This window comes from Sinohyriopsis cumingii, chromosome 3 (assembly GCF_028554795.1).
Source record: "Sinohyriopsis cumingii isolate HCF-2022 chromosome 3, ASM2855479v2, whole genome shotgun sequence".
NCBI lineage: Eukaryota > Metazoa > Mollusca > Bivalvia > Unionida > Unionidae > Sinohyriopsis > Sinohyriopsis cumingii.
Window position 1 is genome coordinate 44,384,809 of NC_142963.1, and position 12,005 is coordinate 44,396,813.

The following is a 12,005-nucleotide window of genomic DNA, read 5'->3' on the forward strand; positions in this document are numbered from 1 at the left end:
GGTTATTGGGATTATATGTAATGGTTATTTGGATTATATATTATGGTTACTGGGATTATATTTACTGGTTATTGGGATCATATGTTATAGTCATTGGGATTACATGTGATGGTTATTGAGATTATATATAACGGTTGTTAGGACAATATATACTGGTTACTGGGAATATATATAATGGATATTCGGATTATATGTAATGGTTATTGGAATTAAATGTAATGTTTATTGGGATCATATGTAAAGGTAATTGGGATTACATGTAATGGTTATTAGGATTACATATAATGGTTATTGGGTATATATGTAATGGTTATTGGGATTAATTAAATGGTTATTGGTATTATATATCATATTTAGTGTGATTATATGTAATATGGAGTAGAATTATATGTAGTTGTTGTTGTTGTTGTGGGGTTTAACGCCATATTTCAGCACACGATAGGCTATACATGGCGGCCAGTATTAATGGTGGAGGAAGAACCCGGGAAGACCCGGAAAGAACCACCGACCCACGATTATATGTAGTAGTTAGTAGATATCTATATAAAGGTTAGTAGTATTATTTGTAATGATTATTGGGATTATATACAATGGGTAGTGAGATTATATATAATGGTTGCTTGGATTATATATAATATTTAGTACGATTCTATATAATGGCTAATAGGGCTATATTTAATGGTTATTGGGACTATATGTAATGATTAACGGGATTAAACATAATGGTTGTTATGATTATTTATAATGGTTAGTGAGATTTTATATAATGGTTAGTAGGGTTATATATAAATGTTATTGAGATTACATATAATGGTTATTAGGATTATATATAATTGTTAGTGAAAATATATATAATTGTTCGTAGGATTATATGTATAGGTTACTTGGTTTGTGTGAAACGGTTAGTGGTATGATATGTAATGGTTAGTAGGATTAAATATAATGGTTAGTATGATTATATATAATGGTTAGTGAGATTGTATATATTTTTTAAGATTACATATAATGATTAACATGATTATATATAATGGTTAGTGAGTATATATATAGTGATTTGTAGGATTCTATATAATGGTTCGTGAGAAATATATATGGATAGAGCGATTATATATAATGATTAGTAGGATTATATATATATATATATATATATATATATATATATATATATATATATATATATATATAATGGTCAATATGATTATATATAATAGTTAATAGGATTATATGTAATGGTTACTAGGGTTATATATAATGGATAGTGTGATTATATGTAATGGTTATTGGGATAATATATAATGGTGATAATAATCTTTTACAGCTTCTCTGATGCTTATATACTCTAAAAGTTGTCTTGACAAAGTATACTTCTTGTGTTTTGTTCCTTGAAATAAGAATGTGCAATAACGATCTAAAATATCTATAATATATTTGATTTCTTTCTCATACCATCCTGTTCTAAAATTATATGTACCCCCAGTTTTTATCTTATTATGAAACCAAAGCGTTTTGACTTGAAAATCAGTACAGTTGTTAACATATGTGTTCGACAAATGTTCTGCAAAGAAATAGAAACGTTGGTTTTTTCTCAAAATGTATTTTGAAGATCATCATATATACTGTTAGAAGAATTCACAGCATTTTTAATATAACTTGTTTAATCCATCTTCTTGATAAGCTTTGTAAACAGCACTCCTTTACATTTTGTTAAGTGACACATTCCAGCAGTATCTGAAAAATACTAACGATGCATTAAGTGACACATTCCACAAGTATATAAAAAATAACAATGCATTAGCTGACCCATTCCACAATTCATTAAACAAATATCTTAAAAGAAACAAACAATGTAATAAGTTAGTATCTAATATTATAATCTGGATTTGGTAATGGTAATTTTAAGTGATTTGTTTTTACTGCCAAAGTGTTACCTAATAAACTCTATAGGTGTATGGAGTAAGCAACATTTTAGTACACTGTCTGGTCATTTTTTTATTATTATCATTTTATAATTAAACCTTAGTGTCGAAATGTCAGATAAGTGTGTAAAATAAATTAACTGCAAATACAGTATTCCAATTTTCTAAAAGACTGTTGTGTGATTATTTCGTAAAATTTCATGACGTACCACCAACAAACTGATGCAAGTTGGCAAAACATTAACATTGCAGTCTTTGGGAAATTTTCTATGCACAAAGCCATCCTCTAGTTAAAAGCAGACAAAGTACATGTATATATATAACCTTATTAACATTACTGTTACATAAAAACCCTCTTTTCAGAATTATTTCTGCTAAAAAAGTCATAAAATACACAAACTGAAAACATCCGAATCAAATCTGACGTTTACATAATACGTGGACATTTCTTACGCATTTTACTGTATGTGTTTTTGACCATACTCAACTTTACAGTTGTGAAACAGAGCTGTTGAACCTTCTAGTTGTTTTAATTAGTGTTTTATATCTGCCGATCATTACTATTTTCATGTAGCTCATTAAGGCTTATTATTAAACAAGTCGATACAGTTTTACACAAACGTCAATCATGTCCGTTATGAACACGAGGATCGATATAGCTGATGTAAGAGAAAGCGTTATTAAAGACTATGCAGGAAGTAGTTTCGTGAAACTGTCTAAGGATAGTGTTGCATAATGATCATCAGATATTTAATAGAACAAGAGCAACATGGGAAATTTTAATTGATGCTGACAAGAGTATTTCCCCGTATAAGTCAAATACGTTTCTGTCTTTAAATAAGACGTTTCATCAATTTTGTAAGATTCTGTTTTTAGTTTCAGTCACGATCACAAGACCAGTTGAAGCAAAGAAACTGCCAACAGAGTGGACCTGTCTGCTGCAATACCACATTTACATCTGATGTTCTAGGTGAGTACAACATTTATTTCCTTAGACCGTAAAATGGGTAACAAGTGCATATTTGTACTTGAACTTGTAGCATTTTATGTTGTCTATGTATAATCGCAAGCCTACCTCAGCTGGACGCAAACTGTACGCTTCAAAGATATTTATAAAATACTAGATCAGAGAGCATTACGAGGGATGCTTTTACATGCATGAAACAGTTCCCGGTTCCAATTTACATATAATTATGTATGTGTGCATGTATGTATGTATGTATGTATGTATGTATGTATGTATGCACGTATGTACGTTCTTAAAATTAGACTAGTAAAGAACAAAATCCAACAAGCTTTTGAAAACTCAGGAAACCATATTATTTACCTAGAATTAAAAGTGAAAAGATCGCAGTAATGTGAATTAAATTACAAATTGTCCGAAAAGTTATAACTCAAGCCCGAATGAACAAACTTCAAACTAAATTCCAGCCGTATTCCAAAGAGGTTTCAATATTGAATGTTTTGACCTGCCTGTATGTTCGAAAATGTTAATGTACCAGAGGCTTGTAATGTGGTGATGTGCTAGCTATATGTTAATGTGTCACAATAATGCTACGATGAGAGAGAGAGAGAGAGAGAGAGAGAGAGAGAGACAGAGAGACAGAGAGAGAGAGAGAGTCGGTCTTGGGTATTTTCATATTTAGCAAATAATAATCGATCTTTATAACATTATAATATATTTAAGAAACAACAACAAAAACAATAAAGCACTAAATACCTTACAGTACGTGTGTTCCGTAAGAAAGATATTTACCGTATATTGTCGACAGGCTATTGAAAATTTGTACCATTGATTATATAAACACTGTAGATAAATCCCAAGGAAAATGTACCAATGCCGTTACAACGAACCATATTCTTGCAGGTTACTTGGTATAAGTTCATTTTCAAGGTTTCCATCCACCCCAACTTATTTTTTCTATTTCGGCGTATTTTGTCCCTTATGCATGAGAGGGGAGGGGAACTGAAAACAGAAAGGATTGCGATGAAATTATTTACCATATAAAATTCAATTGGAAAACGGGGATAATTCATACTTTTTATTTTTATTTTCATACGTTACTAATGATTAATGAGTGGTAATTCATCATTGATCTATAGGCCAAGAGTCAACAGCACACTATTGCACGAATGTTTTTATATGCGTATTACTGCGCCATGGGCAGGTCATAATTTGATATACTAACAGTTCTGGTATACAAATTGCTTTATACCAACACTTTAAAAGCCATATTATTTTAATGTATTTGGTATAAACATATATATATATATATATATATATATATATATATATATATATATATATATATATATATATATATATATATATATATATATATATATATATATATATATAGAGAGAGAGAGAGAGAGAGAGAGAGAGAGAGAGAGACAGAGAGACAGAGAGGGAGGGAGGGAGGGAATTTTCTGGTGTATTCTGTTAATGACCATGTTGTATTGCGTCTAGTAATTTCTCACAAGTATCATTCAGCTTAAGAAACAACTTGAAGACAAAGTTCCAAAATGTTGCTTTTGTTTTCTTGTCAAATTTCCTTCCTAGTCACCAACTGTTCACCTATTTTAATAACAAAGTCAATACTTTTTCAGCTTGTTTTATGTTTATTAAATGCTGAAATAGCAGAAAACTAACTGGTCATTAAATTCCTAAAGTGATGAAAGACAACCTGAAATTTAACAAGATGAATTTTCCATAGGCGTTCCTTTCCCAGTATGGGCATTCAATAATAATACCTATATCCATACCTATTTTGCATGCCCACATAGGCTGGTACGCAAAGCATTACACATTACACACAGATGGTGATTATAGTTTTTACATTATAAACTCCATTGAAGTGATTAGTTTGTGTATACAATTATATGAAGTTATCTCAATTATGGCGCGTGTCACAAGTGTGCCTTTTAAAATACAATTGGGGCAAAATCTGGGTGTAAAATGATTTGATTGGTGAATTTTCCGATTTCTGTTAACAGAATAGGAAAATCCGACTATTAGGAATTCAGGGTTGTAGCAGTGGCTCGGACGTGCCTCTTTCATGGTCACGAATCCTAATCCCTTGTGTTATTCCTTTCTCACATTCCTAACTGTGCATGATAATGTTTTCCAATGTGTAAAAATATGCGGGACATCTCTATTGTATCTCAAACGGGACTTTCATCTTCTCTCGTCGAATGATTTGATCGTTTGCTGTGAGTATAGTGCACACAAATTTGCACATACTTCCCGATTTCCATTGCCACTTTAGTATTCCATTACAGCAATCAGGATACATATTAAATGCAAGTTAATGACGCTTTACGCGACCAGCGTTTGAAGTGTCGCTTGAACAGGCCGTTTTACACTGATCGGCCTAGATTCATGTTCAGGTTTTTTAGTACAATGTTTTGTACAAAAATGCTGTTGTTGGAATTGTTAATTTTTGCTCAAATTCTTATTCTTGTTATTATTTCTGGAGTGTAAATCAATTATAGATCAAAGTTTAATCTATTTAACGTTTGATTTTGTATGTTTGATTAAGTTTAAGTATTGACTTAATTTTTTTTACATGTTCACGTGTAATAAAAGAATCTTTCGAAGTTGAAAACCTTACTTTTTTGCCCTTGGTGTGTTATCGCGAGTCGCTTGACCCCTACTTCCCGTGAGAAGCATTTGCTAAAAGGCTTCTGCAATCTGCCATATATTTAATTAGAAAATCGTGGTAAATCACATCTATTACATTTCGACAATAATACAGTAAATATTAAATGAATCAACATATATGATTAATGTATTGCATAAAATGACATAGAAATTGGTGAGATACATTATTTGCTGCTTGTTTGACAGGGCCTCGCAAATAATAATGATATAACCAAATAATTGCGATTTCCTTGTGTCTGTGCTGGTATCGATTTAGATTTTATTTGCACAAATGTGTAGGTTAACCCCAAGCAACCGTAATATCCCAAAAGCAAGACTTCGCAAAGATGTGAAAACTAAATATTTGTCAACGTAGGGCTTTACTCTTTATACCTTCTATATCCACATTTAAAAGACGGTGGTCAGAAACTAAAATTCTCTAAGAAATGTAAGCAATACCATCAAAACCAAACATCAACACCAAATAAGGCGGAATACTGGAAAAACGCAGGGCTCAATCAAATATAGAGGGTAGTGACTTGGAATGATCTACGGTCGACAAAGTTCCTTTGGGATTTAACCCAATTCAAAAGGTGCAATATTCATACGTCTCCCAAAACAATGGTACTTTAACCAAAAATCGTATCTGGTCGTATGTAACCATCCTTAAACAGGACAGGTGAAACTCATTTGAACATAGTTACTACCTGTAGGTTTCAAAATAGCAAAACAAACAAGATCTTGTGGTAAACAAGGATGACGCTCATTATTCTAAGTTTTCTTTGGCTTGAATATATTCTTCAGAAAATCTTTCATCATTCTGAACTACTCTGGTTATTTATGCCAGACAAACTTATTCCGCAGTGTATGTTGGCGCATTAATTTACAGAAATACCAGACATTGTGTATAAAGGAAATGTCTACACCTACAACGAAACACAGTCTATTCGGACCATCTCGGCTATTTCTAAGACTATATTCACTGAACGATTGACTATAAGTTACAAATGCACAAAAAATAATAAATCAATCATTCGTAACTTCTCAGACAATTCTTGTTTTGTAAATAGACAAATTGATCCGAATGACCATAGTAGACTCCTCTTCCATCAAAATCATTATTACCCTATGTGACAATGTTCCTGATGTGCGGATCAATGCAGTTTCCCTCTGTTATGTAATACTGTTGACAAAACAACCAGCAATATTTACGCGTATTTAATGCACACTCGAATGAAACCAGCGAAAACACAGATTTGATTGAAAACAACTCTACGGCATATCGATCTTAACGCTATCCGTTTAAAATCAAATTGAACGAACCATGCATATTTTGAACTGTGGGTGCATAAGATCTGCAACAGATATTCCAGTGACAATAGTGGTTCTTTTAAATGTAATCTTTCTATGAATAAGTCAATTATCATTTCAATTTTCTTTATCTATATTTGTGCTCATACAGACTTTCAGTCTTTTAATGGAGATATAATCGTTGATCTATTAAAGATATGTATAGTTTAAAGTTTTCATCTTTAGCTTGCTGGTATGGAAGCTGATATACGCCTTACAACAAGGTTATTATCTTTAATAAATAATTGTCGGTACTCATAACAGGCTTTTAAAAGTCTTTGATATAACTTCGAGAAATAATGAACATAGATAGTAAAAAGTCAATAAAAAAAGAATATCTGACCGCATTGTACATTTTCGTATAATACTGTTTAAGAAGTATTATTGGAACAAAATATGTTCTATTGCTTAAATGCCACAGACCCAAGGGTTCCTTCGGACTTGCACAGTTGTAAACGATAAAAGAGCATCGATATTTCAGAGCTAGCTAAGTCGCTGCATTTCTGTTGAAAAACAGATACTTCATTCATGATACATCCAGTTTGTCATTTGCAACAATGCATGGATTGTAGAGATATCATAAACAAAGCTATGCTTGAATAACATTTTCTTTCGACCAGACATAAATCTCCCTTACCTCCAGTTTACCTGTTAGGTAAGAACGTCTGTCTGTTTTGAAAGGACCTTTAGTCTGCTGTTAATATTTCTTCTTGAGAATGGAAGTTTTAATAACAACGTTATTAATTCCCATCTGTATTTCCTTTCTCTGAAATTATTCGTATCTATAAGAGTGAAGAAAACAAAAATGAAATAAATGTTTACAAAAATAAATCAGAAAATATTTTTAACCCCCAAAACACTTTAAAAATAATAATACATCATAAAACATAAGTTGCAGCAAATATTTTGACAAAAGTTGAAATATATTTTAGGGACAAATTAATGATTACAAACAAACGCAAATATTCCTCTTCCTTTTCTTCTTCTTCTTCTTCTTCTTATTATTATTATTATTGGGCTTTTACGGCAGTATTTAGTAGCAATTAGTGGCATGAAAAAAGCTCTTGTTCACCTTCGAGAAAAGCTTTTTCATACCAGAAAGGAAAAGTACCAACATCTCCGAATCCGGTATCAACATTCAGAACATTTTACCCCCACTTATCGCCATGGAATTTACTTACCGCATCTATTACTGGTGGTTCTGAAATTCTAAAAGTAATGATGGTGGTCCTCATTAATCTTCTTGTCCTGGAAGTAGTTATTATACCCCATCTTGCATGTGCTTCACGTGTTATAACTGAACCAGTACCACATTTATTGTTTACTAACTCTTGGATTCATGAGTGTTGTCTCTTCGACCATGCATTTTAGGTCCTCAATGAGCTTGCATTAACGTCGTGTTTGATCCTTCGGCCATGTACGACGTGTTGAATCTATGCAAATATCCTTTAGAGGCCAAGTTAGGAAAAGGCTTGTCTGGAAGCACAAAGACTGCAGCAAAATCATGAATTGAAACGAGATTTATACGCCCATTGTCAAACTCTGCCCAGTTTTCTAAGTCATAGTGTTCCTATCTGCCAAATACATATTTAGCTCCACATTTTAGTTGTAATGTTCTATTTAATTAAAATGTACTTCCTTTTTCATATTTAGAGTCGAGATAGTGTACGTAGTGTTTCCAAAGTGAAAAATGTAAATCTATACAGGGTATGAGTTGCACTTCAATAAATTAGTTATCCTATTTTTCTAAGTTGAATACTGAAATGATTATTTTGCTTTTAACGTGAGTCGAAATGATAAAATTTGGAATTTATAGAGCTTTAAGAGAAAGGGGTTTTTGAAGCCAAATTGAAAACCACATACAGTCAGCCATTTTCTGGGCATCCGATCCCTAGTGACTACTGTTCTTGGAAAACTGTTACAGATGAAGTGGTTATCACCTCATCCTCCAGGTTTACAACGCAATAATGCTACTCGTGTTCCAGACCTCTAGCTATTGTGCCCTCTTAGAAGCCGGTCATCCCCGGTGACTACTTGCGGTTGGGTGGTACCTGCCGTATACCTTCCATTGATCATCACTTGCCTTGTTACAGTATCAGTCTGGACGGCTTGACTTGACTTGAATTTACAATGTTTGCCTCGATTCGGCCAATTACGTTGGGTTAATGTACCCACGGTGTACTAATTAATCACTCATCGAGTGGGTGCAGGGCTTTCAAGACTTTTATTTGTGCATTGGCCACTTCTTAATTGCCCATGTCTAGAGATGGCAAAGGAGAAAATATGCAGATGGAGTGTCACTCGTCATCTCTGTAGAGTTCCAAGTGATACAGTAATATTTTTTTTCCAAATGTATTAACCATCTGATTATCATTCTGGAAAACTCTGATTATTGCTAGTGTTTGAGGGTCGTTCGTTAGCTTAGAAATAGAGTAAGACGTTTTTGTAGAACCGGTTCTTTCCAAGGAGAATATAGCCTATATTTTTAGACACAATCACTTTGTAATGATGTGCTTGTGTTTGTTCAAAACTTAAACTAATCGTCGCCACCTTCTGCGGCTGGGCCTGATGGTCCGGGCAAATAACTGCCTTATAATATCTAATTTTATTTATTTGGAAGCAATTTTCTAACTGGGCTTTTTACTTATTAAATTTTAGGAAATTTGTTAATAAGGTACCGTAATATGCAGGGGGACCCTTAGGGTCTAGATTTATGATTACCTTATAGTCTTACGCCAGCTGTGCTAAATGCAGCTAAGGTAATTCACTGGAACAGAGTTGTTGAATACATGTCAACACAGATTCAGATGATCTCGCTTTTCAAACACGTGTAAGTAAACTTTGTTGTCAACATGGGAATTGTACTGAACACTGTACATAAACAAGTATTTACTTCTTAATATGGCGCATTCATATTTTACTGATGTAAGTACTAAAAATCCCAGTGAATGGTAAATATGCAAATTAAAATAGTTTTTCTAAACCTTCCGACATTTGCACAACACTTTAATGTTGATGTCTGCATTTAACAAGGCACACAAATTTAGTGATATCTACACATTTAATCAAAATTAGCATCATTGTCCTTACGATTATATATTCTGGTAACATAGGTAACATAAATAGTTATCTTCTAATTATAGCTACATGTGTCATCATGTATGTTGTCTATAATTTGCATATATTTTATGCAAGAGTGCAATACCATAACCAAAGACTTAGTGGGACGAATGATATTTGATAGAGACCAATGCAAACCTACATTACTGCTAATCGATACTCGCAATGTAATCATCATCAATAACCAATAAATGGGAGACAGGTCGTCTACACTCTTTGAGAAGACCTGTTTTAATGATTGTGTGAACTTTATGATCATGGAAAGAAGACAGGTTGTACAAGCGCGATGAAAAATGTTTCAACTTATCAGATGAGGAAATGAGGAACTATGTAATTGTTATTTCTCGAATTGACTTCGAGTATATATGAGTGATACAGTGTCTGGTAAAAACACGTTGACAACGTCCATTACAAAAGACAAAACCACTGGACCAAAATTAGAAAAGTATGATCCTTAACAATCGTTGCATGGATAAAAATATTTTATTTCTATTTAATTTCCATTGTGATTCACCTTTGTCCATAATTTAACAAAACAGCTGGGCCTACATGGCTATTTTTAAAGGAACATATTACATAGCTATTGTTTTATTGATTATTGCAGGTTATAGATTAAGATTTCTTACTATTTTTAGGTAAACACGTTACCTTGATTTGAGTTCAGGACAAGGGTTTCCTCTCTTGAATTCCTGGAATATATCCTGTTTGCCATGTTCTTAACTAAAGTTTTGGTAAAATACCTGATATTGTTGACAACTTAAAATGTTCTAGAACTCATCCTGGTCCACATATTTAACTTTCCTTTTTTATCAGGGAGAAGACAGACATTTTTTATTCCAATCTTAAAATAAGTCTTCTGAGTAATCAATTGATATGTGTTCAGTTAAAATATTAGAGGATTTATTTATTTAAATTATTTACTTTAATTACAAAGTGCTCAATAGTGCTTTTGGACTGAATACTGGGATTACCATGAAGTATTACTAAGACATTTTGGTCTGTATCACTGTGATGCATCAGGACTGTTAGCACTTCAACACAATCTAATGATATTGGTATATTAACACTTCAGCATTGAAATTCATTCGAAATGTGAATTCATTCGAAATATGATTGAAAATCATTCTGAATACTCTAAACCTTTGGACTTGTGATATAATGTTTAAGACTATTTGGGAATTATTTCAAAATACTGTTGGTCCTTTCTAAATGTTCCCTTTGTATTCTATAGAAATAAAATATTTATTGAATTTTGCCAAATTAATTATTTTATCTTATTTAGCTAATACAATAATTTTGTAACAAATTACATTTATCTCAGCTTGATCTGATCGGTGTACATCATTTGGGACCTCTCGAATTAGTCTGAAATTTTACTTTTGTAGCGAGTGCTACTTGGCAAAAGACGGCACCCCTTATACAATGAAATAAAATACCACTAGGAATAAGTAACAATTCTATCAGACGGAAATGATTTTATTAGTTGCCAAACTATCTGTAACTGCTCGACTACATTTCAGAAATCAGGGAAATGTTTCATAAAAGGGTGTCCTTATTAAACACGAAACAAGCTGGGAGAAAAAATCCACAAGGAAAAATATTATTATGAATATTTCGTCTTGTTGATCACAATTTTTGAGAATGATATACAATGTTTGCATGACCTGGCCGTATATTTTAATAAACCTATTTTTGTAAATGTTTTTAGAAGCCTATTATCGTCAATATTTGTAAAAGCTTAATGGGGTCAACATTTTAGAAGCCACATGGGGTCAATGTTTGTATAAGCTTATTGGGGTCAATGTTTGTAGACGTTTATTAGGGTAAATTTTTTGTTGAAGCCCATGGTGGTCAATGTTTGTTGAAGTCTATTTGGGTCTATGTTTTTAGAAGCCTGTTCGGGTCAATGTTTGTCGAAGCCTATTGGGGTCAATCTTTGTTTAAGCTTATTGTGGTCAATGTTTGAAGAAGCCTAT

The 12,005-nt window shown here is 32.5% G+C and overlaps 1 protein-coding gene across 3 annotated transcripts in view; it reads left to right on the forward strand.

Moving 5' to 3' along the window:
* Positions 1–12,005, forward strand: part of LOC149802774 (allatostatin-A receptor-like) — a 323,689-nt gene that overhangs the window by 191,103 nt on the left and 120,581 nt on the right. For all 3 annotated transcript variants that reach the window (XM_089952202.1, XM_089952203.1, XM_089952201.1), the window contains one exon: positions 2,793–2,886. The gene's annotated coding sequence lies outside the window, so the exon portion shown is untranslated. The remainder of the gene's footprint in view (positions 1–2,792; positions 2,887–12,005) is intronic.